At 37.0% G+C, this 26,906-nt stretch overlaps 1 protein-coding gene across 20 annotated transcripts in view; it reads left to right on the top strand.

Moving 5' to 3' along the window:
- PTPRD (protein tyrosine phosphatase receptor type D) overlaps window positions 1-26,906 on the top strand; it is a 2,536,342-nt gene that overhangs the window by 1,782,752 nt on the left and 726,684 nt on the right. For all 20 annotated transcript variants that reach the window (XM_059889411.1, XM_059889419.1, XM_059889414.1 and 17 more), the window contains exon 10: window positions 14,226-14,264. The gene's annotated coding sequence lies outside the window, so the exon portion shown is untranslated. The remainder of the gene's footprint in view (window positions 1-14,225; window positions 14,265-26,906) is intronic.

Here is a 26,906-nt window from a genome sequence, read left to right on the forward strand (position 1 = left end):
TAATCAATACTCTTTTAATAGTGCTTTCATTTCAGTTCGGTTCAGTCGCTCAGTCGTGTCCGACTCTTTGCGACCCCATGAATTGCAGCACGCCAGGCCTCCCTGTCCATCACCAACTCCTGGAGTTTACTCAAACTCATGTCCATCAAGGCAGTGATGCCATCTAGCCATCTCATCCTGTGTCAGCCCCTTCTCCTCCTGCCCCCAATCCCTCCCAACATCAGTCTTTTCCAATGAGTAAAATCTTTGCATGAGGTGGCCAAAGTATTGGAGCTTCAGCTTCAGCATCAGTCCTTCCAATGAACATCCAGGACTGATCAATCTCCTTTAGGATGGACTGGTTGGATCTCCTTGCAGTCCAAGGGACTCTCAAGAGTCTTCTCCAGCACCACAGTTCAAAAGCATCAATTCTTCGGTGCTCAGCCTTCTTCACAGTCCAACTCTCACATCCATACATGATCACTGGGAAAACCATAGCCCTGACTAGATGAACCTTTGTTGGCAAAGTAATGTCTCTGCTTTTGAATATACTATCTAGGTTGGTCATAACTTTCCTTCCAAGGAGTAAGCATCTTTTAATTTCATGGCTGCAGTCACCATCTGCAGTGATTTTGGAGCCCAGAAAAATAAAGTCTGACACTGTTTCCACTGTTTCCCCATCTATTTCCCATGAAGTGATGGGACTGGATGCCATGATCTTCGTTTTCTAAATGTTGAGCTTTAAGCCAACTTTTTCACTCTCCACTTTCACTTTCATCAAGAGGCTTTTTAGTTCCTCTTCACTTTCTGCCATAAGGGTGGTGTCATCTGCATATCTGAGGTTATTGATATTTCTCCTGGCAATCTTGATTCCAGCTTGTGCTACTATTTACCCTAACTGTGATAACACATTATCCTATTACCAATTTTTATAAGGTTATCATTACAGGTTTTAGTAAAGTTTTATTTTCCAAAATATAATACTTCTTGTTTTGGAAGGATACATATTAAAAATAGAAAAAAGCTGCTGCTGCTGCTTCTAAGTCGCTTCAGTCGTGTCCGACTCTGTGTGACCCCATAGACGGCAGCCCACCAGGCTCCCCTGTCCCTGGGATTCTCCAGGCAAGAACAATGGAGTGGGTTGCCATTTCCTTCTCCAATGCATGAAAGTGAAAAGTGAAAGTGAAGTTGCTCAGTCGTGTCAGACCCTCAGCGACCCCATGGACAGCAGGCTACCAGGCTCCTCCATCCATGGGATTTTCTAGGCAAGAGTACTGGAGTGGGTTGCCATTGCCTTCTCCAAATAGAAAAATAATGTACACTAAATGGAAAATCAAGTGAAGCTAGTATAATTTCAACTCTATGATTTATTTGTATATGGAGTGATGAGAATATTGATATTTAAAAGAGAGTATACATGATGATATTATGAAAGACATAATTTAGTGAGCTCCAACAAATATTGTCTGATTATCTTATCAGTTTGGAGGAATTTTCAGAAACACATTTAGAAGATTTAATAAAAGAATATGTTGGGGTCCTCCATGTTTTATAGGGAGGCTTTGTACAAACACTCTGTGGGCATGTTTAAAGTCTTTGGCAAATGCTTAGCAGGGATTGGTAAGATGCAATGGTGGTTTATAGGTTTACATATAGGAGAAGAGGTTTATGAAACCTTGATGAGGTTTCACACAAAGAATCTCTGATTAAAGTAATGAGTCCTGGTATAGAGGGTAAAGAGGCTGAATGTGGCTAATGTTTCCTTGAGATGGGGGTTTTGTTCATGTTAATAATATTTTATATAAACTGAAACTATCAGGAGACAAAATGGTTAGTTTGAAGGGCATGACTTACTAACATACTATAAAACATGTGGTAAGTTTGACAAAACAGATCTTACATAAAATTATTAAATAAATGAAATATGTACTTTGAGACTCAATTTCCACTGTCACTAAATGTTCTGGTCTCCCTTCAAGCCTATTATTCACCATTTACACCCCATATCACCTCCATGATATGTGATAGGACTTTCTTATATATTCCAATTCTATTGAGAACTTTTGAAGTTAGATGATTTCAAGATACAAATGTAAAGTACACTGATTGGCATTAGGGAAACGAATTTGGGTTAAAACCCCACAAATATGATATCATTTGTATGCAGAATTTAAAAAATAATACAAAGGAACTTATTTGCAAAACAGAAAAGAGTTACAGATGTTGAAAATAAATTTATGGTTATCAGGAGGGGAGGGGGATAAATTGGGAGATTGGGATCAACCTATACAGACTACTATATAGAAAATAAATATCTATTAAGGACCTACTTTATGGTGCAGGGAACTTTGGTCAATACTCTGTAACGTCCTACATGCGAAAAAATCTAAAAAAGAGTAGATGTATGTATATGTATGTGTAACTGATTCACTTTGCTGTACAGCAGAAGCTAACACAACATTGTAAAACAACTATACTCTGACAATTTTTTAAAAAATCATTTAACCATAAAAAAGACCGATGCTGAAGTCCAAAACTTATAATATTTACAAGAGTAACTTAAAAGTAATTCAGAGAAAAATACTTTTTAAACTCAGTGGGGAACTTCCCAGGTGGTGCTAGTGGTAAAGAACTGGCCTGCCAATGCAGGTATACGTAAGAGACATAGGTTTGACCTCTGGGTAGGGAAGAGCCCCTGGAGGAAGGCACAGCAACCCACTCCAGTATTCTTGCCTGGAAAATCCCTTGAACAGAGGAGCCTGACAGACTGCAGTCCGTAGGATTGCACAGAATCTGTCATGACTGAAGCGACTTAGCAAGCATGTAAACTCAATGAGTGTGTGTATATATACATACTCCTGCTGCTGCTGCTGCTGCTAAGTCACTTCAGTCGTGTCCGACTCTGTGCGACCGACCCCATAGACGGCAGCCCACCAGGCTCCCCCGTCCCTGGGATTCTCCAGGCAAGAACACTGGAGTGGGTTGCCATTTCCTTCTCCAATGCATGAAAGTGAAAAGTGAAAGTGAAGTTGCTCAGTCGTGTCCGACTGTTAGCGACCCCATGGACTGCAGCCTACCAGGCTCCTGCATCCATGGGATTTTCCAGGCAAGAGTACTGGAGTGGCGTGCCACTGCCTTCTCCAATATATACTCCTATATGACTATAAACAAAATTAGAGTATTTATATTTGTATAGTATATAAATGGGTATCTTTTCCATGTAACAGTTATTGTCAAATGGATAAAACCTAATTTGTGAATACGTGAGTTGTGTTTATGTGTGTATATGTGTGTGTGGTTGTGTATTTATTTATTTATCTTCATATAATTGAGGTGGTTAATTTAAATGAGGACAAAGATTGCCAGGGTCGAGGGAAGCAAATTCTATCTTGGTTGGCATCTAATTTGGTGAACCCAATTGGGAAATGGGAAGGTGTTGGTAGGAAATGGGCTGGGAAAGATGCATGATGTGTGCCAGAGGCTGTGCCCGAAAGCTGACAATAACCTGAAATAGTGATGGGGAGAACACTAAATACAGCAGGTGACAAAGCAAAGGATACAGAGTGGACTTTACAGTAAAGGGAAAAAGCCATAATTGGGAAAAAGAAATAGGCATTCAAGCAGGTGAGACTTAAAAACATGCAAAAGGAGTAGCTCTGGACACAATGCATTAGAAGGGGAGATGCCTTTTTAGATTGTCAATTCATGCTTTTGCTTTGTGTGTTTTGGCTGGTAGGGCTAAAATACGTGTGTAGGAAAGCCTGGCTTAAAATAAACTGGTTTGGGATAGGGTGATAGGTAGAGAATGAGCAAGCTAGAAAAATGTCAGTTAATTATAGCTAATTAAAATAGTTTGAACTTCAGAAAATCTATAGAAGTAATTCCTAAATAATTCTGTTCAGTCCTGTAAATGCTTCTCCAGGACTAAAATCAAGGCAAAACCTGGCAAACACCTTGAGAAAATAAAGAGAACCAAACTTAAATCAAGAGCAGTTACCAACTTTAGGCTTAAAGGGTGAAAAACCATCACCTCTGTAGGCAGTAACAAAATGTAGAAAAAAATAAAACTGACTAGAGTCTGAACAAGAAACCAGACTCAGTGACTGGCTTGCTATATACTATTTAGGTGAAAAACAGACAGTTTTCTAAACTGTTGAATTCATAATCAACATGATCTTTATCGTCTCCATCATCTTCATCTTCATCATCAGCATCAGGGTAGCTCCTGATTACCTTACTGTGCTCAAGTTCTTATGATGACTAAAAAGCCTTACACAATCTATGATCCCATCTATATCTTCTCATCCACTCTTCCCACATCAGGCTCTTCCTAGCTCAATATGCTGCAGCCACATCGGGTACATTTGTGTTCTTCAAACACTGAAGTTTGTTCCTGTGTCAGAGTCTGAATATATACACCCTTTCTAGAGATCTTCTCCTGTCTTCTTAACATGAATGCCCTTTCTGCTTTTCAAGTCTCAGCTCAGATTATTACTTCTCAACAGATTTTCCTGACTATCCTATTCAGCCTTACCCAATACATCCCAAACTGTCCTACTTGAAAGTAACCATTCTTCTATTTGTGTGTCTGTCCATCTAGCTACCTTTGTTGTTTAATACCTGTTACCTGTTAGCATATTATTTATATTAGAGCAGAAACTTTGACTGTTGTACTTCAAACTGTAATTAGCACTATCTAGAACTAATTGTAGATGCTCAAAAATATATGTTGACTGAATGAGCAGTTTTAAGTGCTAAAATCCACTGCATTTTTCAAAACTCATAACTCAGATAAGTATAATTTTGTTTTTTAATCTAGTTTATTAAAAAGGAGATTGACTTTTTTTGAAAGATTAGTTGACTTGACAAGATTCCAAGTTATTTAAAGAGTTGCATGAGATAGGAAACAGATTATAATGCATGATAGTAATGTAAGATATTTTATTTCAATTCTCATTATTGGTACAGCACACTTACTTGCTAACCATTAGTGAATATCAGCTAGTTTACAACCTCTGAAGCTACCTAAGTTCTTAATTTTCTAGTTTTCACCACTGATTAAGTATATCTAAATTAATTCTAAAGGAGCATGCTTAGGAATACACATTCCTTTGTGATTACATTTGTGTTTAGCTGCTGACCTCAAAGAAATCACATTCCATGTAATGATGACAACACCAGACAAAGCATTAAGGTCCTGACTGAGCACAGATAAGTCTTACACAAAGATAGCACACAGCTTCATTCTTCTCTTAACCTTGCTATACCAGTAAGTCTTTCCTCTTAGGGTAATGCATCAAGAAAAATTTAGTTAAGCCAGTTTATTCTTTTTGGGCAATCAAAAAGAAAATGTTCATGCAGTTTCAAAAGATATTTTCAAAAGATAAAGTAAAATATAGACATAAGAGTGAATAAAAATATGATACAAAGAATCAAAAAAAATTTTTCAAGGCACTGTACAGAATAGACTAAGCTTAACATTTAACATAGATTCAAATTTGAATGAAAAATAGAGCAATAAAAATATGAAGCATACAACTCAAATTCCTTAAATTTATTCATCTAGTTATAATCACTTTTGCTTCTCAGTAAACTAAGAAAGCTGTTTCATTTTCTCTTGGGTTTTAGGACAAAACTTTGCATAAGTTAATCCTGAAAATGCTAAGGTTATCATCAGTCTTCTTAATCAAAATTTTATGTTTTATGAATAATAAGAATAATATTGTTAATATATAAGAAATTATTACAAGTGATTATACCAAAGACATAGATAACTATGCAAATTACATAATCACTTCAGAAACTAGCAAATACAGGAGAAAGCACGCACAAAAAAACTCCTCAATACAAATAGTAACCAAAGAAACATGTAATAACATGATAAAAGATATAATTTGATTTATCAAATTGACAAAAATGTAAACATTTTAAAATGACAACATCTACCATTAGCTGTAGTGTGAGGAAGGAGGCGCTTTCATATCTTGCTGGTAGGAATGTTGAATATTATGGAGTTCAATTTGGCAGTATATATTAAAATTTTCATAATTTGGTATGCAGGCTTGACTGAGTCCTGCAATTTGTCCTAAGGGTACAATCATTATTCATGCAGATATATAGCCTTAAGGATGTTTATCACAGGGCTGCTTATATAAGAAAAAAGAACTGATAACAACTTTTCTAATGGGTCTAAAAAATTATAGTTCATCCATAAAATTAAAATTTAAAAGAAATATGTATGCAGTTCCTAAAAATGTGGTAGAAAAACCACTCATATCATTTAAAAATATTCATAGGATAGTAAGGAAAAGTGAAAGCAACATGATGCCATTATTGAGCGGAGAAGGCAATGGCACCCCACTCCAGTACTCTTGCCTGGAAAATCCCATGGATGGAGGAGCCTGATAGGCTGCAGTCCATGGGGTCGGGAAGAGTCGGACATGACTGAGTGACTTCACTTTCACTTTTCACTTTCATGCATTGGAGAAGGAAATGGCAACCCACTCCAGTGTTCTTGCCTGGAGAATCCCAGGGACGGGGGAGCCTGGTGGGCTGCCGTCTATGGGGTCACACAGGGTCGGACATGATTGAAGCAACTTAGCAGCAGCAGCAGCAGCCATTATTGAGTTCATAAAATATGTATCAGTACATAGAAATGAGGCAATGTGGCCATATACCAAAAAATCAATAGCAGTTATCTCCTGGTAATAGGATTATGAATGACTTTTATTATTTTCTTCAGTGTATTTATGTAAATTTCAGCAATGCATATTATATTATTTTGTGTAAAAATAAAATGAAAGCTACACATAAAATTAATGATTTAATCTCAATCAAAGATGAACTACTGTATAAAAAGAGCAATATCACAAGGAGTAAAGAAGAAAAATAAATTAAAAAATTATTAAAGCAAGCACCAAAGGAAGAGATTCATAATACTGTTTCAGTCCAAGAAATGCACTGGGAACAGGTACTAGATGCATTATTTTTTTACTGTACATGCCAAAATTTTACAACAATTTATTTAAAAAAATTTTAAATGTGTTTCTTCCATGTATTTTTTTATACTGACATCTGAAAAGATGATGTTATTTCTTTCTAGGTAGGCTTCATTTTTTATTTTATTTTATTTAACTTTACAATATTGTATTGGTTTTGCCATATATCAAAATGAATCCACCACAGGTATACATGTATTCCCCATCCTGAACCCTCCTCCCTCCTCCCTCCCCATACCATCCCTCTGGGTCATCCCATTGCACCAGCCCCAAGCATCCAGTATCGTGTATCTAGGTAGGCTTCATTAATGACTTGGAAAATTGTAAATGAAATTGAATACATGACATAAAATTAAATTCACTGAATATGTCTTTGAGCTAAATAGGTTGCCTCCATTAGCTGTGATGTATCATTATTACTATTGTAGTGCAGTCTATGTTTCTTTGCATTGTAAAAATATTTTTTTTTTGTAAAAATAATTTTTGTGCTCGATTCAGTTCAATTGCTCAGTCGTGTCAGACTCTTTGCAAACCCATGGATGGCAGCCCACCAGTTTTCCCTGCCCATCACTAACTCTTGGTGCTTACTCAAACTCATGTCCATCAAGTTGGTGATGCCATCCAACCATCTCATTCTTTGTCATCCCCTTCTCCTCCTGCCTTCAATCTTTCCAAGCATCATGGTCTTTCCCAATGAGTCAATTATTCCCATCAGGTGGCCAAAGTTTTGGAGCTTCAGCATCAGTCCTTCCAAAGTATATTCAGGACTGATTTCCTTTAGGATTGACTGCTTGCTCTCCAAGGGACTCTCAAGAATCTTCTCCAACACCACAATTCAAAAGCATCAATTCTTCACCATTAAAATTTCTTTATAGTCCAAGTCTCACATCCATACGTGATTACTGGAAAAACCAAAGCTTTGAGTAGACAGACCTTTGCCGGTAAAGTAATATCTCTGCTTTTTAATAGGCTGTCAAGGTTTGTCATAGTTTTTCTTCCTAGGAGCAAGCATCTTTTAATTTCATGGCTACAGTCACCATCTGCAGTGATTTTGGAGCCAAAGAAAATAAAGTCTCTCACTGTTTCCATTGTTTCTCCATCTATTAGCCATGAAGTGATGGGATCAGAGGCTATGATCTTCGTTTTCTGAATGTTGAGTTTTAAAGCAGATTTTTCACTCTCCTTTTTCACTTTCATCAAGAGGCTTTTGAGTTCCTCTTCACTTTCTGCCATAAGGGCTGTGTCATCTGAATATCTAAGGTTATTGATATTTCTCCCAGCAATCTTGATTCCAGCTTGTGCTTCTTCCAGCCCAGCATTTCTCATGATGTACTCTGCATATAAGTTAAATAAGCAGGGTGACAATATACAGCCTTGACATACTCCTTTCCCAATTTGGAACCAGTCTGCTATTCCTTTCTAGTTCTAACTGTTGCTTCTTGACCTGCGTACAGAGTTCTCAGGAGGCAGGTCAGATGGTCTGGTATTCCCATCTCTTTAAAAATTTTCCACAATTTGTTGTGATCCACACAGTCAAAGGCTTTGGCATAGTCAATAAAGCAGAAATAGATGTTTTTCTGGAACTCTCTTGCTTTTTCCATGATCCAGCAGATGTTGGCAATTTGATCTCTGGTTCCTCTGCCTTTTCTAAATCCACCTTGGACATCTGGAAGTTCTTGGTTCATGCACTGCTGAAGCCTGGCTTGGAGAATTTTGAGCATTACTTTACTAGCATGTGAGATGTGTGCAATTGTGCGATAGTTTGAACATTCTTTGGCATTGCCCTTCTTTGGGATTGGAATGAAAACTGACCTTTTCCACTCCTGTGGCCACTGCTGAGTTTTTCAAGTTTGCTGGCATACTGAGTGCAGCACTTTCACAGCATCATCTTTTAGGATTTAAAATAGCTCAACTGGAATTCCCTCACCTCCACTAGCTTTGTTCATAGTGATGTTGCCTAAAGCTCACTTGACTTCGGACTCGAGAATGTCTGGCTCTAGATGAGTGATCACACTATTGTGGTTACTAGGGTCATTAAGATATCTTTTATATAGTTCTGTGTATCCTTGCCACCTCTTCTTAATATCTTCTGTTTCTGTTATGTCCATACCATTTCTGTCCTTTATTAAGCCCATCTTTGCATGGAATGTTTCCTTGGTATCTCTAATTTGAAGATATCCCTAGTCTTTCCAATTGTATTTTTTCCCCTCTATTTCTTTGCATTGATCACAGAGAGAGGCTTTCTTATGTCTCCTTGCTATTCTCCTTTGCCTTTCATTTCTCTTCTTTTTTCAGCTATTTGTAAGGTCTCCTCAGACAATCATTTTGCCTTTTTGCATTTCTTGTTCTTGGGGTTTTGCTCACCACCTCCTGTACAATGTTACACACCTCCGTCCATATTTCTTCAGGCACTCTGTCTATCAGATCTAATCCCTTGAATCTATTTGTCACTTTACTGTATAATCGTAAGGAACTTGATTTAGGTCATACCTAAATGGTCTAGTGGTTTTCCCTGCTTTCTTCAATTTAAGTCTGAATTTGACAATAAGGGGTTCATGACCTGAGCCACAGTCAGCTCCTGGTCTTGTTTTTGCTGATTGTCTCCATCTTTTTGTGTCCTTTTCCCACTTATTCTCATCAAAATACTTGAAAGTTGTTTGTGTCCTTTCCACTGTACACATGAAGAAACAAAAATCCAGCAAGGTTACATGCCTTCCCAACATTCCAGAAATTCTCAAAGCTTCTGGAAACAAAACCAAGCCTACCATAGACCATGATTCTCATACTGAGCAATACTTTGGAGAACATTCATACTGGACATGAAATTCTTATATTTTTTTTTCCTGTGCTAATAAACTTAACTTCAAAACTTTTTGCTTTGTTTCTATGAGCAATCTCTGTGAGTTTGTAAGAGCTGCTGACACAGTACAATAAAGAGTTTCCAATTACTTTATCAAATCATATCTTCACAGTTTTTTCCACATTTCCTATACATTTTGCCTAAAGAATGTTCTCCAAAAATTTTGACTTCTTGTTGAGAATTTTAGCAGAGTTTTGTTCTTCACCTCTAATTTGATTTTAAAATTTTGTATGTAGTAAAAGACATATCAAGATCATTTAACAGATGAACTTTAGATAATTATGCTAAGTCACTTCAGTCGTGTCCGACTCTGTGCGACCCCATAGATGGCAGCCCAGCAGGCTCTGCCGTCCCTGGGATTCTCCAGGCAAGAACACTGGAGTGGGTTGCCATTTCCTTCTCCAATGCATGAAAGTGAAAAGTGAAAGTGAAGTCGCTCAGTTGTGTCTGACTCTTAGCGACCCCATGGACTGCAGCCTACCAGGCTCCTCCATCCATGGGATTTTCCAGGTAAGAGTACTGCAGTGAGGTGCCATTGCCTTCTCCATTAGGTAATTATAAACACCTATTAATTAATTAGATATCTAAGAATCTTTAAGGATAATTTTGAGATTGAACTGGAGACAAATTTGGTTAATTTACTAAAAATACTATATTTTTTTTCCCTATCTATAAGTGAAAGTGAATGAAATCGCTATGTCTGACACTTTATGACCCTATGGACTGAGCCCACCAGGCTCTTCTGTCCATGGAATTCTCCAAGCAAGAATACTGGAGTAGTTTACCATGCCCTTCTCCAAGGGATCTTCCCAATCCAGGGGTCGAACCCAGGCCTCCCACATTGAAAGCAGATTCTTTACCATTTAAGTTACCCAGGAAACCCTATCTATATTGTGGTCTTTTCTACCCAAGAATTAGAAAATAGCCTCTAAAAAACATAAAAAATAATTAAAATCAGCCTCAAGCTCCTTTTCACCTTCACTGTCGTTATTTAGAGGAAGGAAGAGAGATAGAGATATAAATATCCCAGTAGATAGGCCATGTAGCATGCTGACCCTAGGTTTCCTTCTGTATCCCCACTCAGTGATATTGCCTCCATTTCATAGCATAGCATTTATCTACTTAAATATATATCCTGGAAATTCTCAAAATTACTTATGTAGCTCAAACTTTCCTCAGAGTTCTAGAAACCTTTCTCCAACTTAACATTTCTATTTGGTTGTCTCGTGGGGTTTCACAAATAATATGGCCAAAATAGAACTCTTTTGTCCTCTTTCAGTATTAATATATTTTCATTTTTCAATATCTCAAGAAATGATAGCACCATACATCCAGTTGTTTGAGCCCATCATCCTTGCCCATCATCCTTGGTGCCTTTCTTTGCTTCTACCTTCACATCCAGTGCTTCAGAAAGCCTTTTCTTTGTACTTGCTAATGAATCAGTCCAGTATCCATTAGCTGCACTACCAATATATTAGTCTAAACCTCCTTACAGAATTCTATCTCCCCTTCCAATAACCATCTCCCCAAATGGGTCATCACACAGCAGCCAGACAATCTTTTAAACAAAAATTGAAATAACAGCAACCTCTATTAATCTTTCAGTGGGCTAACCATGCAGTTCATACCCTAGATAAAATACCTATTTCACATGATTCTAGTTGTTTTCTAAGAGCTTTATGAAGTTATACTTGTCATAAAATATACTGGAAATGTTAAACACAGCACACACTTTGATGAGTTTTGACATAGGTATATATCTGTGAAAGTGCTGCACTCAATATGCCAGCAAATTTGGAAAACTCAGCAGTGGTCACAGGACTGGAAAAGGTCAGTTTTCATTCCAATCCCAACGAATGGCAATGCCAAAGAATGCTCAAACTACCACACAATTGCACTCATCTCACATGCTAGTAAAGTAATGCTCAAAATTCTCCAAACAAGGCTTCAGCAATACATGAACCGTGAACTTCCAATGTTTAAGCTGGTTTTAGAAAAGGCAGAGGACCAGAGATCAAATTGCCAACATCCTCTGGATCATGGAAAAAGCAAGAGAGTTCCAGAAAAACATCTATTTCTGCTTTATTGACTATACAAAAGCCTTTGACTGTGTGGATCACAATAAACTGTGGAAAATTCTTCAAGAGATGGGAATACCAGACCACCTGACCTGCCTCTTGAGAAATCTATATGCAGGTCAGGAAGCAACAGTTAGAACTGGACATGGAACAACAGACTGGTTCCAAATAGGAAAAGGAGCATGTCAAAGCTGTATATTGTCACCCTGTTTATTTAACTTATATGCAGAGTACATCATGAGAAATGCTGGGCTAGAAGAAACACAAGCTGGAATCAAAATTGCTGGGAGAAATATCAATAACCTCAGATATGCAGATGACACCACCCTTATGGCAGAAAGTGAAGAGGAACTCAAAAGCCTCTTGATGAAAGTGAAAGTGGAGAGTGAAAAAGTTGGCTTAAAGCTCAACATTCAGAAAACTAAGATCATGGCATCTGGTCCTATCACTTCATGGGGAATAGATTGGGAAACAGTGGAAACAGTGGCTGACTTTATTTTGGGGGGGGCTCTAAAATCAATGCAGATGGTGATTGCAGTCATGAAATTAATGAAATAAATTCCACTCCTTGGAAGGAAAGTTATGACCAACCTAGACAGAATATTCAAAAGCAGAGACATTACTTTGCCAACAAAGGTTCATCTAGTCAAGGCTATGGTTTTTCCAGTGGTTATGTATGGGATGTGAGAGTTGGACTGTGAAGGAAGCTGAGCACCAAAGAATTGATGCTTTTGAACTGTGGTGCTGGAAAAGACTCTTGAGAGTCCCTTGGACTGCAAGGAGATCCAACAAGTCCATCCTAAAGGAGATCAGTCCTTGGTATTCATTGGAAGGACTGAAGATGAAGCTAAAACTCCACTATTTTGGCCACCTCATGCAAAGAGTTGACTCATTGGAAAACACCCTGATGCTGGGAGGGATTGGGGGCAAGAGGAGAAGGGGATGATATAGGATGAGATGGCTGGATGGCATCACTGAGTTGATGGACATGAGTTTGAGTGAACTCCAGGAGTTGGTGATGGACAGGGAGGCTGGTGTGCTGCGATTCATGGGGTCACAAAGAATCAGACATGACTGAGCAACTGAACTGAGCTAAACTGAACTGATATATCTGTAAAGCCATCATCACAAAATAACAAGATGTATGTTAACTTCAAAAGTGTATAACCTGTTTAATGCCTCCCTCCTCTTTACCCATCCATGATAACTGAAAGTGAAAGTTGCTCAGTTGATTCCAACTCTTTGAGACCCCATGGACTATACAGTCCATGGAATTATCCAGGGTAGAATACTGGAGTGGGCAGCCGTTCCCTTCCCCAGGGGATCTTCCCACCCAGGGATAGAACCTGCAATCTCCCACATTGCAAGTAGATTCTTTACCAAATGAGCTATCAGGGACACCTTTTATCCACCCATATCTACAGATAATCACTGATCAACTTTCCTTTCTAGAAATTTACAAGAATTGATTAATACTTTTCTTTTACCTAAGCCACTCACTGAGTCCAGGTTGATTTCCCTGGTTCCATTCTTACCAAAGGTTGGGGCCGGTGGTGGGGAGGGTGTGGACGGGGGGAGCAAGTTTAACAACAATCATTGGGAAAATACCAACATGGTTGTCTAGTTTTCAAAATGGCTTATGAAATTTCTGAAACTCCTCAACACTTTTATGTACTTGAATCTTTATCAATCCTAATAAAAATGTTATTAATAATAAACTCTCGTCTCTATTTAGAAATTTAATGTGTTTCTTGGCCCAATTTTAAAATCTAGATTTGTCTCTCTCTTTTAACATTATCATCATGGTTTGGTAAATACTGTCTAGAGACCCTGTGATATTAGTGAAAGCAATTGAGTATGCTTTGTGTGTGTTTACCAAAGAACTAAATCTTAACAATGCAAGGAATTCCAAATAATGCAAATAATATTCCATTTATGGGAATTATTCATGGACTTTTCAATAGAGTTTTTTATTTAATAATATATGATGATTATATGTGTCATTTATTTCAGATTATATATAGTTTTGATTATATAGTATGTTCAATTAATATTCTAAAACTATAATTTCTCTTCTTAGAGTAATCACAGCATGTTTTACTTCTTGTTGCTTTAAAAGGTGGCTTTTAAATTGTTCTTTACAAAAATGAAAATGAAGGAAAATGCCAAAATACAACTAATTTCACTTCTTTTTGAAATTTGACATTTTCCACTAGCTAAGTAATGTAAGAACACACCACCTAAATGAGCAGTATTTTAATAGCATCAATTTCACAACATTTTAATTGTCACATTTCTCGTTCTTTTTAGGGAGACTTCTGGTTAACAGCCGTGGGATCTAAAGAACAAGTAAGATTTAAAGCATACTAGGTGTTGTTGTTTTTTTTCTGGTCTAGTTTTCACATTTTATTTGTTTATTACTTAATAGTATTTCTTTACTACTATAAGTTGTAACTTCTTAGAAAATTGTTAGCAATTTTATTCTGGAGCATGAGGAATAAAAGCGAACTTTCAACAGGTTCAGATTATTTGGAGGCTTTAAAAACCTACATGAATTTTCTGTGTATGTTAGGCAGATAGAAAGATATTACAGATGGAATTAAAGTCCAGGTCCAAAGTAATGGGCATGCTTTTATGCTGAGTGAATAGAAACCCTTCAAATGAAGTTTTGTAAGACATTTGTTTTTGTAATGTGTCTACTGGTGCAGTTGTCTTCTTCTTACTTGCCTACCAGGAGAATAGGTCACAGAATGATTCATTTGCTTCCCCAACCCTACCTCATGGAGAACCATGACTCAGAATCAGAGAGTTAGGGCAATGTGAGGTGCATCCTCCAAACTGGAATGGGATGTGTTGGGATAATGAAGGAAGGACCTTCAGTTAATGGAGTAGAAAAGAGAACAGGTGAGATAAGAGACAAAAGGAAAGCAAATGAGGAAGGGGAAAATTGAAAACAATAATAGAGAAGAAAGCCAGATCACTGTACAAATAAAGAAAGTGAACAGCTAGATTACGTATACTTCATTGTCAATATTTGGAAGAAAGGAAAGAGAGGTAGAACAAACAGTAGATTGAAAACTGGAGAGAGGTAGAGACAGGGAATAAATAGGTTGTAATTGAGAAAAGGGGAGAGATAAAATAGTTAGTGACCAAAGAGGCAGAAAGTTCCTCTTTTAATTTTTGCTACTTCCTTGACAATTTAGTCAGTTGAAACTAGAACTTGAGTGGTTTAAAAAATAGAAACATTGAATACGTTTATCTATTTCAATGAAGAAGAAAAAATTCTAGTCGTTATTTGCTGTCTCTGAGCATCCTGCTTCATGCTCAATTTAAGCCATGCTCAAATGAAGAAAATGTTTCTTGATTCGTTTCAAGTTTATTATGAGTGTTCTAAACCTGATCTACTCTTGAAATCACTTGACTTCTAAAAAAGGGGAATCTCGTGCATTTAGACAGGTGAAATAAGTCATTAAAATGTGTTTCTAATCTACAGAAAGCATATGTTAAGCAATTCAAATTTATAGTCAGAAGAGTTCAAATTACTCCTGCATTCATGGACACAAAGCTCTAGATTCACCCTGTAGTTATCCTGTAATTGCTATTTGCAGGCAAAGGAAAAGTGAACGCAGTGCTGATCTCAATTGTAATGTACAGATTTACCAAGGAACCTTGGAGAATTGACAGTCTTTCTATCCCAAAGTGTAAATCAATAAATAAATCTATAAAAAAAAAAGTAAAAAAGATTCAATAACCTCCCTTTTATTGCTATAAAGACGTAAGTAAAAGTTCCTTTTTAGCAGCATTTTCACAATATTTTAATTGGGAAATATAACCTTGAGTTTATGGTTGTTGCTTGAGGTTCATTGTTGTTGTTGTTGTTTGGTGGCTATTATGTGTTAATCATTTATCATCATAATAAGATCTCTTAATTTGAAGTATCTTGGGGAAAATAATTTGTTTATTTATGATGTATATATAAAGTTATCATTAATAGTCCATCATTCATTATTTTCCTAATTATAACATAGACTTTGATGTTGGTAGAGTAGAAAGTGCCTGTTGATTCTGACTCCAAACTACTGAGTAAAATCCCAACACCATCATTACGATCCACTTTGTCTCCTGAGGCCTTAATGTTTTAACGTTAAAAACAAGGACAGTACTGCCTACACACAGGATTGTGGTGGCATTTGAACAACTTATCAACCTGAAATTACTTGGGACTTGTCCAACATTAGTAGATGACATACCTGATGACACTTGGGTTCTAGCTCCCTAAAGGTTCCTGTCCAAAATCCCATGAGCCATACAAATGATTTTGCAAGGATTGTTGCATGTGTTTGTACTTGTGATTTGACTTTATCATCAAAAAAGTTGTTCTGGGGATAAATCAACCTACCATTTACAAAGCTTTAGTCATCCTCATGTCTCTATATCTGGAGTGCAGGCAAAGTCCTTTAGCATCATCAAAATGTTCACCTGCTTTCTGCTACTTTATGTTCCTCAATGGAAAAAAATCTAGAACTCTCTCTCTGTCTTAATAGTGCTCGGCTAGGTGGTTTTACAAACATCTTCTCAGATAATCTTCACATCTGTCATGTAAAGAATATCTGATCATCCCTTTTCCGGATGATTCTCAAAACAGCTGAATAACATGACTAAGGTCACCTAGATAGAAATGAGAATGAACTGGAATTGGGACTAAGAACTCTGCCCACAGTTTGTGTACATTGCAAAACACCCTAGTACCTTCCTTAGTGAAATACAATAAATTTATTACACATATTCATAGAAGTACTATCACAGTGATTTTATCCATATTTGTGTAAAGAAAGCATTAATGAAAAAGACGAGGGGAAGCAAAAGTGATTGCTTGTTCCAAAAGAGGATGAGGACTGCTGGAAGATAAATAGTAAGACAGTCTCAGTAACTCAGTCCTGTGCCTTGAACAAGCTCTATGAGGAGGCATCAGTCAGCATTTTGAAAAAGTGCTTCCTGCTTAGTTGACAGCAGAGTGAACCTGAAGTCCTCCCACATGTACCTTTAAGAGCCAATTCATCTGCATTCCTCTGAAAGTTTAGCAGAGAGAAACTTTATTTTCTAATTGTTGGCATTCTTCTTCTTAACAAAACCCCAAAGATTCTCTTTTCTGACTCTGCTTTTGGCTGATGGTGTGAAGTGTGTGGTTTTTCTGAGTTGATCTAGGTATACGTGTTGAAGTCAGGAAAGAAAATAATTATTATATAAATGCACATTGAACAATCCCTTTGAGAGACTAGCCTCTTGAACATCATTAAGAAAAAAAGAAGCTGTTAGAAAAAAATAAAATTGAAGTTCCTGCATGATTAGTCAATTAATTTTTAAAATAATTGCTTCTAATTAACTTCATTAAAATAAACCTGTTTTATTCTTTTGTTAGAAAAATTCTCCTAGATTATTAAACGAAGTCAACAAACACTTCTCTTTCTGGTCCTTCACACACATACATTCACAAGCACAGATATACATACAAACACACACAAGTGCACACATACTATGACAAAAATTTCCCACCTTCCAATGAAATATTCTGTATTATCTGTTTGGTAGAATGTATAATGTTGAAAAAGTGATTATTGGAGAAGAGTTGAAATGATTGAGCCTTAAATATGTTATGACATTTTGAAACTTCAATCTACGCCTATCTAAACGCTGTGTTTTAAGTAGTCATCATCTTGTTTCATAAATGACGGCTCCCTGTGTTTAGAAATACGCTTTCATTGTGCTGATATCACAGCTCAGATTTCTCTTTCCTCAGATTGTCTCCAGTGTAAACATGCTGCTTGATAAAGATGACAGGGAACTTAACTTGATTGCTAGGCAATTGTGTTCTTATTACCATAGATAAACACACTTACTTCCTCTTTGGTGTTCTCCTGGTAAGGAATTTCTGGAAGGAGCCTAATGCTTTCTTTTAGATAGATTATTATCTCATCCTTTCTAAGTAATCACATAGGTATCCTTTATTCTTTTGGATTTAATGCAAGGAAAAGTTCAGAGGCAAATGGTGAGGTATTAGATGGTGTGTATCAAGGCATGATGAGAAACAGGGATGTTGTTATTAGGAAACATTTTGAGTACATGAGACAGAATCTAAATTATTCCACAGAAGCATGTTTCCATCTAGATTCTGAAAACTAAGTGTTATCTTGGGATCATGGGGGAGTTTTCTTCACAATATCAACTTCGTTCATGAAATTCAAATAAATGCTTCCAGAATGAAATGAGATAATAGCAATGGACCAAACAGTTGTTCATTTTACATGACAGTTGTTTATTTACATTTTACATAATAATCTACCCAAATAATCTACCTCTTTATTTCCAAGGAGAGTTATTGTTCCTCTGTGAGTCTTACATAGAGCTTACAGTTTACCACCACTATTGATTAAACATGGTTTGTTACCAAACATAGACGTGAGTGAGGATCCTTTCATATCTGAAGACTGTTATTAGTTCTGTTTTGTGAGTGATTGCTTTTTTGCTATCATCAATGATCAATGATAGAATACAACGATGATGGTATAGATGCTGTAGAAAAAATGTTCATTATCCACAGCAACTACTGATTATGAGGATCCAAAGGCATCAAGAGGGCAAAAGTGCAGCAGCCAAGAGGAATTCAAGTCAAAGGGAACTCTCGGAGTGCAGTCTCATAGTCAGGCTGGTTAAACTATAAGATGCAAAAGGATTCATGTGACCCAGGAACCCCAGCTGCTGCACTAACCCCCTAGAGGGACTGAATGTCCTTTTGTGAAGGAAGAGCTGAATTAGTGGGACCAGGGTAGTGGAACTAATGCTGACAATAGAATTTCACCACCACTATGAAAAAGCAAAGTATACAGCCCCCCGTGTCTGTTACACCTAGGAATTCCCTGAATTTTGATGTCAGTTTGACTATCTGGCTCAGAGCAAAGTTGCTCCTGTCTGCAGTGCCCATCGGAGAAGGCAATGGCACCCCACTCCAGTACTCTTGCTTGGAAAATCCCATGGATGGAGGAGCCTGGTAGGCTGCAATCCATGGGGTCGCTAAGAGTCAGACACGACTGAGCGACTTCACTTTCACCTTTCACTTTCATGCATTGGAGAAGGAAAGGGCAACCCACTCTGGTGTTCTTGCCTGGAGAATCCCAGGGATGGCTGAGCCTGGTGGGCTGCCGTCTATGGGGTCGCACAGAGTCGGACACGACTGAAGCGACTTAGCAGCAGCAGCAGCGCCCATATATTTGTAACCGTGCAAGTGCTAATACTCGAAGTTTCCATATTCTCTTAGAGTCACATATTTATATCTGGATAAAAATCAGTATCCAAAAAGGCTATTTCAGAATAGTGAATGAACTGGCCTCTGGTGCCACTGACAATGCAGTAGGGAAAGGAAGAGGGAAGGAAAAATAAATAAATAAAAACACCACTATTGACTAAACATGGTTTGGTACCAAACATAGACATGAGTGAAGATCCTTTCATATCTGAAGACTGTTATTAGTTCTGTTTTGTGAGTGATTGCTTTTTTGCTATCATCAATGATCAATGATAGAACACAACAAAGATGGTGTAGCACTAAGGGGTACGCCTGTGGCACATTTATTTTCCCCATCACCTTGAGAGTGGTTTCCAAGATTAATTCTAGTGTCAGTGGCTCCATATATTAATTGTTACTGCAGAAGCTCTTTATAGTATGTCAGAGTTTAGCCACTCCTGTGTTACTTTGATGCAAAGTCCCTAAAGCCTCAGAAATCAAAAGCAAACAAGCATAAGACCTGGCAAAAGTTTTCAAATATCATTGCATGATTTTTTAAAAAATTAACATCTGTACTATCTGCATCCTTATCTTTAACTCTTTTTCTTTCTGCCATTGTTAGTATGACTAGTTGCATTTATCTATTCTGTTCAAGATATTCATATACTCAGAAATCTTTGTTGAAAAACTTAATCTAGTGGACAACTTTCTGATATAGATTTGATGTAGATATTTGACAATATAGGCTAGTGGATTGTGAATGCAAAGGCAGATGACAGTAATCCATTCAACAGCACATAACCTAAAAATGGAACCATATAGATGATATTCACATGGACCCTGAGAAAGACAAGTCACAGGGTTTCTTTAAGCACCACTGAGTTTTGTGTAATTTTATGAAGTTTTGCTCTTCTACCTGATGTTATAGGATGCGAGGGCAAGGATATATACCATCAGAGATAATGGTGATCCTTTCTCCTAGGTTGCAGAATGGCTAAAATACATGCATATGCCATTACACTTTAACTGATAGAGCTCCATAAAAATTTTAGTATTGTTTCATAAATCTACTTTGTTCTCATATCCACTTAAAGCAAACCAGTCATTTGACATTGTAAATAGTTTCCCTGTATCTGTGTGTGAAAGTAAAGCATCTTACCTAACATAACTTCCTTGAATGCATGAATGTATCATTTTTGTAATCTTCTCAAGTACTGTGAATAATGCTTGGCTCATGGTCCTTACTCAGTATGTACTGGACAGGTGTTTCAGTTTTCTATGCTGTATAACAAATTACCACACATTCAGTGGCTTTAAAATAACATTTATTATCTCACAGTCTCTATGGGTAGGTGGCTCCTCTGCAAGGATGCAGTCAATATGTCAGCAAGGGCTTAGTTCTCACCTGGAGGCTAAACTGGTAATGGATCCACTTCCAAGTTCACTCAAGTTGTTGGCAGAGTGTACTTCCTTGTTACTGTTAAAATGAGGACTTAAGCTTCTTGATGCTTGTTGTCTGGAGGTTTTGCTCAGCTCCAAGAGGCTGCCTGAAGCTCACTGCCTAAAGGCCCTGTCCAGAGCCTTCTCACCACAGGACACTTTGCGTCCTTAAAGCCGGCAAGGTAGAAGGAGACCCCCTACAACCAAGAGCAGGATGAAGTTTTATATAATAGAGCATAATCAAGGTGGTGAAATCCTATCTCCTTTGCTAAGCTCTATTGGTTAGAAGGAAGTCACAGGTCCTGTCCACACTCAAGAGGACAGGATTATACAAGAGCATAGACACCAGGAGGAAGAGGCCCTGGGGACCACTTTAAAGCCTGTTTGCCAAGTAGGTATCATCATTAAGACTAGTATCAGAGAAACCTTGATTCTCAAATTTGAACAAGAATTTAAAATCACGTTAGAGAAAAAAAACATGTTTGGTTACTGAAGAAAATGTAAAATAGCTGTTAAAGTAGCTGCAGAGCTTGTCACTACACTTGATTTACAAAGGCACCATATCCACAGCATCCCCAATTGTAAGAGGCTAAATCTTCAGGGAATAGAAACATATTCTTTGCTTACTTTGACAATGAGTAGTGTGTGAGCCTCTTTCCTTTCTGAGTACGTTCTGAGTTTCAGGGCTTTGAATAACACAGCTTGTTCTTAATGTACACCTCACTGTCTACTATTGTTTGGCCTATAATAACCACAGAGGTTATTATATACTATGTAATTACAGGCTGCAGTTACTAAGCATTCTACCATCTATTTACCCATAGGTCTGTTTTCTCACATAAGCACTTAATTCTATAATATTAAAATCAAAAGCTCCGAGCTTACTGGTCTTCCAGAATATGAGAATAAAAGTTGAATTGTAAGTCATTCCCCCAGGGAACAATGTACTGGGACATGTGGGACCATGTAACCTTGGAGCATATACATCTGGTGATCTCTATAAAGCTCCCCAAATTTATATCTTCCCAGAATTCAAAAACATACACTTTCTGAGGGCCCCCGCAGACCATAATTGCCACTTTCTACTTAAGAAAAGCAGTCGCTAAGGTAACCAGGATACACATTCCATAGCAATCTACATCTCGGGCAATCTAACTTACAAGCGTGCTACATATGAACCCTAATGCAAAAGGGAAGTTTTCCATGCTAAAATAATCAACATAGACCATTGAAATTTAAAAATAATTGTCTTATCCATATTAAGTCTTGGGGATACACTTTGCACCTGTTGCGTAGTACACATGTGACATTTTCAGTCCACCTCTAATCCTTGTCACATATAACAGTGATCATGTCACAGTCCAGGGTATATATATCAGTCGGGATCCTTTCAGAAAACTGATGGCACACTTTAAAAAGTTTGAAGAGCCTTTAATAAAGTGACTTTTATGGAGGGATAATTAGGGTTAAAGGGTAGTGAAGTATCCCAGGCTATATAACTAACTAGTTACAGTTATATTAAGCCACACATAGTCTTAATAGAACATAAGGTTATAAAAGCCAGAGAGACCTGTATTATTAAAGACAGCCAACCAACAAGACCCTGACTAAGTTAAGAAAACAAACAAACAAAAAACATATGACAATACATGTCCTGGCAGGTAGAGAACAAGGAAAATAAATACCATGACTCCTCATTTCTTTTACCTTCTAATATTCTGCTGATGCCTCACACTGAACCAATAAAAGACTAAAGGCAGGAGGGCCAGGTTGATGCCATCCTTAAATGTTAAACCTCATGAAGCAGGGGTAAAAGGCTGAAGAATGGATCAGGAGGGACAAACAGGGATTATCCTATAGCATGGCCAATGTGCATCAGAACACAAAGAGAGCTGTAGATAATTTTGTCCCCACCCACCCACCATTTTTTTTTTAATTCTAGCTTTTGTTCATCGTCTGATTTCTAACAGTCTCTTCCTTTTATGCCTGGGAATATTGACCAAAGATATATTGAATCCATTGCTTATTTCTTAGGAACTACAGCAATGATATGTTTCATTTACTCATATTCTGACCTCTTTTCAGAAGTCATAGAGCTTTTAGAAAGGATTGTTGAACTACTGAATGTTCTTCTAACCATTCATAACTGGAGTTTCTCCTGAGGCAGTTCCTAGTAATTTTCATTTTTCTATAAGCTGGCCAACTTTAAAACAACTCATTCCCACCACATAGTTTTAAAGTCTGCCCTGGCTACTCTTCATGCAGAGGGAAAAAATAAATAAATAAAAAATAATAAAAAACAGAAAAACAAAAACTTCAGTTTAGATTTGAGATAGAATTAAAAATGGCACATACAGTTCAGAATGAAATCTTCCAGTTTTACCAGTGAAGAGGCAAATATCTACTGTATCTATTGACAAATTATATTAACTCTAATCTTAATATTTATTTGACTTGTTTTTTACTTCTAAGCACTCACACAAATTTTTACACCATGTTTTTCTCCATGCCAACTGATTTAGCCTTCATAAAAACTTTCGCCCTTCCAGTTTTAAATTAAAAGTTACCATAGAAATGTGTAGATCATTTAGACATTAATGTTTGGACTGTAACAACTATGCAACCCAAAATTTTGATACTGTTAGGTTTAAATTTAGCCTTTGTATGTCTTAGCACAAGTCAAGTTTTATTAATTCTCAATTTCCTCATTTGTTAAATAGATATTTCTGGTATTCTTTTGTTGTTAATTTTGATAATGTGCGTTTAAATAGTGTTTTGTAGATGTCAAGCAAACTATTGAGGATAATGGGAAAAAATACAAAATTGATATTAGGTGAATGGGAGAATTATTTGTACTTCTATAGAGAGGTCTACTAGATTTATAGTATATGAACAAGGCAATGGCACCCCACTCCAGTACTCTTGCCTGGAAAATGCCATGGATGGAGGAGCCTGGAAGGCTGTGGTCCATGGGGTCGCTGAGGGTCGGACACGACTGAGCGACTTTACTTTCACTTTTCACTTTCCTGCATTGGAGAAGGAAATGGCAACCCACTCCAGTGTTCTTGCCTGGAGAATCCCAGGGACAGGGGAGCCTGGTGGGCTGTCGTCTATGGGGTCACACAGAGTTGGATATGACTAAAGTGACTTAGCAGCAGATCTTGATTTCATGTTTCTTGTTTTTGTTTTAAATTTTGAATACATGGATTTATTCTAATGCAATATGCCAGAACCTACTTTGGTTCCTCCTTTAATTATAAGTATGTAATTAAAGATTTTTCTCTTTCAGCACAATGTCATAAAATTTATCTTAAGCAAAATTGTTCTTATCCTTTATCTGACATGATACTTACTCCATTATTATTATAGTAAAAGGAAGGAAAAAAATAAGACTGTATGTAATTCTTCAGAACATAGTTGTATTAATATAGTGTTTTTTTTTTAATTCTATAACTACCCATTCCCAGTATATGATTAATGAGACTAGTTAATACTCTTGGCAAAATTTCAAAAATCATGTTAAACAGTGGTTGAAATATTTTAACCCAGAATTTCACCATTCGATTTCATTATGTTTCCTTTTCCTCACCAACACCAGAGACCAATGATATAAAAGATTTGTACCTTCCCTTTTTCCTTAGAACTGCCAGGTCAGAGACTCTGGAAGCATTCCTACTAATAGAATGGGCAAAGTATGGGTCATTTGACAGATTATTGTGAACTGTGGCTTTCTGAGCTAGCACACAGGATAGGTAGAAACCCAAAATGTTTAAAAATATTAAAGATACCTTCTTGTGCTGCTGCTGCTGCTGCTGCTAAGTCACTTCAGTCGTGTCTGACTCTGTGCGACCCCATAGATGGCAGCCCACCAGACTCCCCAGTCCCTGGGATTCTCCAGGCAAGAACACTGGAGTGGGTTGCCATTTCCTTCTCCAATGCATGAAAGTGGAAAGTGAAAGTGAAGTTGCTCAGTCGTGTCCGACTCTTAGCAACCCCATGGACTGCAGCCTACCAGGCTCCTCTGTCCATGGGATTTTCCAGGCAAGAGTACTACCTTGTCTTATTATCAGTTTTTTCATACATTTTTCCTCAAGATTTTTTAAAATCCTGATTTTTAACTGATGCTTGTTTTCCATTTTTAAGTGACTTTAATTAGCCTCATTTTCCATGACTTTGGTTACAAAATTTTATCCAGGGGGCAATAAGAATGTAATGGCTTTCCCAGGAAAGATAGTCTCTACTCTTCTATAAGAAGGATCATCCATGCTTATACACTTGGGTACCATCGTTTGAATAGATTTGTCTCTGTGGAGCAAAGACTTGATTTCTATCTATAATTATTTTTATTCTGCTAAAATTATGGTTATAAATTACATATTATTGTATATCTCATTCCTGCTTAGACACACACTTTCTACAAAGAATATAAGGCTTTTCATGAACTGATTCCTTTCTCTTTGTCTAGCTTTATCTTTCTACCTTACTTTCACTTCCAGGTGTCCTGTGCTTTAGCACTACTAAACTTATCATATTGCTGCCAGAAAAACTGGCTTCTTCTATGGTACACTGACTTATATATGTATCACCTTCAGTTAATCCCATGGCATTCTAACTTCTAATAGCCCTGAAGTCTCTCAGTCATGTCCAACTCTTTGCAACCCATGGACTGTAGCCTATCACGCTCATCCATCCATGGGATTTTCCAGGCAAGAGTGCTGGAGTGGATTGCCATTTCCTTCTCCAGGGGATCTTCCTGACCCAGGAATCGAACCCGGGTCTTCCGCATTGCAGGCAGACGCTTTACCATCTGAGCCACCAGGGAAGCCCTCTAATAGCCCTACTGATAGCCCTCTAATAGCCTTCTATATTAATGATACATTTAAATGCCTGTACTTCCCAAATGTTGGAGAACAATTTGAAAGTAGAGATATCATTTCATTCTTCTTTGTATCGCCATTGGGGTATCTAGTATACAGTAGGGTTCAAAACTTGTTTATAAATAAGTAAATTGTATCACAGACAATTAGAAGAATGCTTCAGAATGAGCTGCAATAATGTACTGACATTTTAACAAGCAAACAGAATCAACCTAAAAATTTGTATCATAGTCACAATTGTTTATGTAGAAAAATGAGTGAAAATTTGGTTAACTGATAGGAATTGTACTTTTTTGTTTCTGGTTTGAAATCAGATAGGTTTCTCGGTCTGATCTCTAACTATGAATAGTTTTCTAGGACAGCTGCTGCTAATGACAAGAAGGAAAGAGCCTTATAATGCAACATTATGCTTCACTGTTGTAACAGAGACAAAAATTACTCTTTGTCAATTTAATCATAACTTGTATTTTGAACTTTTGGAAATATAATTAGTAAATATAAAACAATATAAATGCCATATTGATTTAATGTCACTATTATAGCCAGTATCAGTCAAAAGGAATCCATAAGGATCCTTAGGCATACCACATACTCATTGTATTTATTTTTAAGTTTGTTTCCAATTTAAAACTTGGAATTAGTTTCCCTACTTAAATCACAGTTATAAACTCACTATTCAGGTCCAAGCTGAGGCCTTAAAAGTCTAGTTGATCGTATTTTTTTTCTAATTTCTATTGGACTATATCTGCCTTACAATGTAGTGTCAGTTTCTATTACTGCAAAGTAAATTAGCTATATGGATACCCAACAGCCGTGAGTTGTGGGCAGTGAGGGGATGCTGTGCTAGCAGACTTGAACCACATTGTATATTTGCTATATTTTCTACTTCTAAGTGATAAGGTTGTGTTCTCCAAGTAACATTCTTATAAATATGATCTTAAACTAAATTTGATATATTATTAATTCAGTAAAATACTAAATGAATACAGAAAAAAAATATGTATATGTCACACACTCAGTATACATACCTCTACACACATAAACACAGTGTATTTACAGCATCTTTTCACCCAGTCAAGAAAATATAGAGTTTAATATGTGAAAAATAGTTTTTAAAAAATTCAAGAAAATGAAATTTTTAAAAATAAAATAATAAAACAGGTAATTGTAGGAAAAAAGGAAAGTTTAAGTAGAAGAGCTTATTTTTGTATTTGTTCCCTGTAAATTCTTTGTTCATTCATATATTAGAAAAATTATTATTTAAGTACTTTTTGCAAAGAAGAATGTTTAAATTACGTGAATTGGTAAAGACTGTATCTCACTGGGTAGAAATGAAGTCATCATTTCCTAAAACAACTCAGCTTTCATGTTAAGTATTTCCCAGTCCACACCTTA

Source organism: Bos taurus, chromosome 8 (assembly GCF_002263795.3).
Source record: "Bos taurus isolate L1 Dominette 01449 registration number 42190680 breed Hereford chromosome 8, ARS-UCD2.0, whole genome shotgun sequence".
NCBI lineage: Eukaryota > Metazoa > Chordata > Mammalia > Artiodactyla > Bovidae > Bos > Bos taurus.